Here is a 6192-nt window from a genome sequence, read left to right as displayed (position 1 = left end):
CGGGACGCCTGCGCCCCCACCCCGTTGCCAGGTAACCGGGGCCCCCGGTCGCCCAAAACAGTCGAAAAAGTCGCTGTCGGCGGCGGTTCGTCGTGGCTCACCCGATCGCACACACGCCAGTCCGCAGTTTTCCGGCGGAAAAGTCGAACATTTTGGTGCGTCTTATCAGTCAGTCAGTCAGTCACTAGTAGCAGTAGCAGCAGTAGCAGCTTTTTCTTGCTTTTTTTTCATTCATTAACTGCTTCAAGGTGGGTTCAATTAAATTCAAACAAACAAAAAAATAGTTTTGCATAATAATAATAATTCCTCCCGGTGTGGAGTTTAAATTGACTTGATTTCACAGTAGGATGCGCCACGGTGATCACGCTGCCCATTTCCTGTTTGTATATCGTTATTATACATATTTAATGTTTTTTTTGTTGCTGCTGCTGCTACTGCTAAAGGTGAACATACAAGTGAGTGTCACTTTGTTTCACGTTTCAATTGTTGCACCATAAATCTCTCTTTCTTTGTCTGCAGGTGGTGGTGAAGGTGGCCTCGACTTACCCTTCTTCCATATCCACACACACGTTCCTACAGGACTTGGCACTGGAAGAATTCACAGATTGCTTACCGAATCGTGGTTCTTTTAATGCCATATTTTGTGGGGACCATACTCGGCCCCGCCACGCCATAAAAACAATCGAGTTTGTTTCAAGGAAATCAATCGTTTAGTGCGGTCGTACGTTATCAATTGTTTGATGGAATAATTGGCCTGTGACGTCCCTTCCCCCCCTCGTACAACCTGAAAACCTTCCTCGAACTATATATATATATACCTGAGAATGGAAAAAATCCGTTTCAGGGTTAAGACAGTAATAAATAGCAATTAAATAATGTTAACGGTTATATAAAACACACGACGGTGCGCCTCGATTGTTTATTATGCCTCAGAGAACCTATTGTATAAAATATAGACCATGTATATATATATATAAATGACTATATATAATAAACTGTTATTTTTTTAAAAATAGAAACAAAAAAACGTTTTTTATTCACCCCCCCCTTCCTCCTCAAAAAAAAAAAAAAAACACGATCACCAAAATGGCGATGATGTAAACTTATATTGTAAATAATATAATAATTATTGTTACGAGACACTTTCACTTGTTTCGACCGATCGGTTCCGTTTATTGAACCTGAACGGTCTCGAAATTTTAATTAAAATCGATGGGGGGAGGGGGGGAAAAAACAAAAAATATAAAACAAAAGAAAATCGATGGGAATTATGGCGAAAATTGTGATTCCAGATGAGCCCCATCGAGAACGTGGTGCCGGCCCACATAAACGTAGCGGAGGTGACCCTCGGGAACAAACAGGACCGGACCAGGGACCTTTTCGGGGTGCAATTAGAGGTAAAATGTTTATAGCTCGTTTATTATTAAATAGAGTAACTTCTGCTAGAGGGTTCGCTGGAGTATCAAAAGCAAAAAAATTAATTTAAAGGAAATTCAAAGTTTTTCTCAATTTTTTTCACACCCTATCGCTTATTCCAAACGACTTTCATAAGAAACATTTTCCTCTCCCTCTTCCCCTTAGTCCCCCACTGGGTTCACCCTCTATATATAAAGTGCATTACGTCGGTTCCCTATTTAAATTCATTTCCTTCAGAAAGGTGATTACAACATTACGACGTGTATATATATATATAATAGCGTGCCCCGGGGGTGAGCGATAAGACACCCTTTCGCCCCCCCCCCTTCCTTTAGGGCCAAAAGTGTAAATAAGGATCGGGGTCAAATTCGGCAGTTCAGATTTATTGCCCTCTCTAATATGCCTTTTATGGGAGAAATCGATGGATTATGGGGTGCAGTCGTTTGTTTTTCCGGGCTTGGGGGGTTGGTTTTCCCCCATTTCTCGGATCTAATTGAATAAAATTTACTTGTGTGGTGCCAGGAACCCCTTTAAAAAGACAACTTTTGACCAGTTTATAATGCCCAAATGGTGTCGCTGGTAACCGGGCAACCTCTCATTATATTAACACAAACAGAGCATGGATTTCGTGGAAAACCGGTTTGGGGTGGAAAATAATCGATCGAGGCTTCCTGGGGGGGAAAATCCCCGGGAAACCGCTTTGGGATCGATAGTTTTCCGCAGTGATACCGGGTCGCCCCGAAACAAACGATTACGTCACTCTCAATGGAAAACTAAACAGTTGATGTTATAGTGGAGTCTTCCTTTGTTTTTTCTTTAATATATATATATAGATATGGTGCAAGGGGGTTGTTTTTAGGGGCAATTTTTCCTGCATAATGTGCGTTAGTTAGATGCCAAATCGCGATAACAAGGGGCTCTTTTATGACCCACGTTACACACGCGATCATTGAATTTTTTTTTATAAGAAATCACGTAACCATGTAAAATTTGTTTCGTTATACTTTTGTTTCATTAGAGGGTTCCCATTGATCCTGAAAGTTTCGTGGTTTTAGGTCTCATCAGTCTGAAGTTATTCGAACCTAAACGTCTAACTGGTGTATAATTTAATTGAACCCGATTGATATTTATTTATTTTTTTAATTAATAATTGATTTAGCTAGGAAGTTGAAATTTTCTGGAATGATTGCATTAAATATTGACTACTTACCCTGAAAGTTTCGTGCTTTTAGGTTTCATCAGTCTGAAGTTGTTTTAATTTAAAGATCAAATCGATGCAAAAATTAATCAACAAGATTGTCATTTATCAATTTTTTTTAATTTATAATAAAATGTGCTAGAAAGTTGAAATTTTCTGGAATGATGCTATACAGTACTGCCTATTTACCATGAAAGTTTCGTGCTTTTAGGGTTCCTCAGTGAAAAGTTACTTGAACCTAAACATCAAATTGGTGCATAATTTAATTGAACGCGATTGCCATTTATTTAATTTTTTAAATAATAAATAATTTAGCTAGAAAATTGACATTTTCTGGAATGATGCTATAAGGTTCTTTCTATTTACCCTGAAAGTTTCGTGCTTATAGGTCTCATCAGTCAAACGTTATGTAAATTTAAACATCAAACTTATATGCAAATTTATTGAGCATGATTTTCACTTGAATTATTTTTTAACTAAGAATTACTTTAGCTAGAAAGTTGAAATTTTCTGTAATGGTTGTCCAAGATACTGCCTGTAAATTCTGAAAGTTTCATTAATTTGGACCTTTTCAGATAAAAGTTATTTAAGTCCAAGTACAAAAATGGGGCAAAATTCAAATGTACGCCACTGCCATATACTTATTTTTAAATTTACAACTACTATACCTAGAAAATTGAAATTTTCGAGAATGATGTCTTGATTTATTTTCTAATTACCCTGAAAGTTTCGTCTTTTTAGGTCTCATCAGTCAAAAGTTACTTGAACCTAAACATTAAATTGGTGCGTAATTTAATTGAACACGATTGCCATTTATTTAATTTTTTAAATAATAAATAATTTGGCTAGAAAGTTGAAATTTGGTTGAGCGATGCTATACAGTACTGCCTATTTACCATGAAAGTTTCGTGCTTTTAGGTCTCCTCAGTGAAAAGTTACTTGAACCTAAACATCAAATTGGTGCATAATTTAATTGAACGCGATTGCCATTTATTTAATTTTTTAAATAATAAATAATTTAGCTAGAAAATTGACATTTTCTGGAATGATGCTATAAGGTTCTTTCTATTTACCCTGAAAGTTTCGTGCTTATAGGTCTCATCAGTCAAACGTTATGTAAATTTAAACATCAAACTTATATGCAAATTTATTGAGCATGATTTTCACTTGAATTATTTTTTAACTAAGAATTACTTTAGCTAGAAAGTTGAAATTTTCTGTAATGGTTGTCCAAGATACTGCCTGTAAATTCTGAAAGTTTCATTAATTTGGACCTTTTCAGATAAAAGTTATTTAAGTCCAAGTACAAAAATGGGGCAAAATTCAAATGTACGCCACTGCCATATATTTATTTTTAAATTTACAACTACTATAGCTAGAAAATTGAAATTTTCGAGAATGATGTCTTGATTTATTTTCTAATTATCCTGAAAGTTTCGTCTTTTTAGGTCTCATCAGTCCAAAGTTACTTGAACTTAAACATCAAATTGGTGCATAATTTAATTGAACGCGATTGCCATTTATTTAATTTTTTAAATAATAAATAATTTAGCTAGAAGGTTGAAATTTGGTTGAGCGATGCTATACAGTACTGCCTATTTACCATGAAAGTTTCGTGCTTTTAGGTCTCATCAGTCAAAAGTTACTTGAACCTAAACATCAAATTGGTGCATAATTTAATTGAACCCGATTGCCATTTATTTAATTTTTTAAATAATAAATAATTTAGCTAGAAAGTTGAAATTTTCTTGAGCGTTGCTATACAGTACTGCCTATTTACCATGAAAGTTTCGTGCTTTTAGGTCTCCTCAGTCAAAAGTTACTTGAACTTAAACATCAAATTGGTGCGTAATTTAATTGAACGCGATTGCCATTTATTTAATTTTTTAAATAATAAATAATTTAGCTAGAAAGTTGAAATTTTCTTGAGCGTTGCTATACAGTACTGCCTATTTACCATGAAAGTTTCGTGCTTTTAGGTCTCATCAGTCAGAAGTTACTTGAACCTAAACATCAAATTGGTGCATAATTTAATTGAACCCGATTGCCATTTATTTAATTTTTTAAATAATAAATAATTTAGCTAGAAAGTTGAAATTTTCTTGAGCGATGCTATACAGTACTGCCTATTTACCATGAAAGTTTCGTGCTTTTAGGTCTCATCAGTCAAAAGTTACTTGAACCTAAACATCAAATTGGTGCATAATTTAATTGAATCCGATTGCCATTTATTTAATTTTTTAAATAATAAATAATTTAGCTAGAAAGTTGAAATTTTCTTGAGCGTTGCTATACAGTACTGCCTATTTACCATGAAAGTTTCGTGCTTTTAGGTCTCATCAGTCAAAAGTTACTTGAACTTAAACATCAAATTGGTGCATAATTTAATTAAACGCGATTGCTATTTATTTAATTTTTTAAATAATAAATAATTTGACTAGAAAGTTGAAATTTGGTTGAGCGATGCTATACAGTACTGCCTATTTACCATGAAAGTTTCGTGCTTTTAGGTCTCATTAGTCAAAAGTTATTTGAAACTAAACATCAAATTGGTGCATAATTTAATTGAACGCGATTACCATTTATTTAATTTTTTAAATAATAAATAATTCAGCTAGAAAGTTGAAATTTGGTTGAGCGATGCTGTGCAGTACTGCCTATTTACCATGAAAGTTTCGTGCTTTTAGGTCTCATCAGTCAAAAGTTACTTGAACCTAAACATCAAATTGGTGCATAATTTAATTGAACGCGATTGCCATTTATTTAATTTTTTAAATAATAAATAATTTAGCTAGAAGGTTGAAATTTGGTTGAGCGATGCTATACAGTACTGCCTATTTACCATGAAAGTTTCGTGCTTTTAGGTCTCATCAATCCCAAGTTATTGACACTTAAACATCAAATTAATAAACAATTTAATTGAGCGTGATTTTCAACTACTACCAATTTTTTTTAATTTAGAATTACTTTAGCTAGAACGTTCAATCTAGAGTAGTGTCTGTAAACCTTGAAAGTTTCATCAGTTTAGCCCTCTTCAGGTAAAAGTTCATTCATATAAAAGATGCATAATTTAATACTGCACGAATGCCACATATTTACTTCTTATTTTAAAACTACTTTAGCCAAAAGGTTGAAATTTTCCTCAGTGCCCTCTTATATCATTGCCTATTGACCGTGAACGTTTCGTCCCTTTAGGACTCATCAGAGCATAATTTTTCCTTTATTAAAGGTGACCAGTTTGCTCTTGGAAGCGGAACGTAGGAAGCTCTCGGTGCTCCAGAGGGAGCTCCGGATAGCCCTCGAGGAGGGCGGTTCCATCAAGGCCAAAGAGCACCAAAAACAAGAACTCTTAGCTGCCATAACGTACGTACACTCCCGCCCTCTGTTGCTTTTACATCGAACCCTTTTTCACCCTTTTCAGGCGTATCCAGGCCCAACACGACCACCTGGACAAGGAATACAGGGAACACGCCCTGGGCGCCTTGATTTCCGCCAATTCCCGCGGATCTGGAAAGGTAAGTCCGATAGATGGCGCCCGTATTAGGGATAGCATGAGTTTCTTTCTTAAAACGGTGGCG

This window comes from Anthonomus grandis, chromosome 19, assembly GCF_022605725.1.
Source record: "Anthonomus grandis grandis chromosome 19, icAntGran1.3, whole genome shotgun sequence".
Taxonomy (NCBI): domain Eukaryota; kingdom Metazoa; phylum Arthropoda; class Insecta; order Coleoptera; family Curculionidae; genus Anthonomus; species Anthonomus grandis.
The sequence above is the reverse complement of the archived record's forward strand: the minus strand, read 5'-3'. Positions refer to the sequence as shown.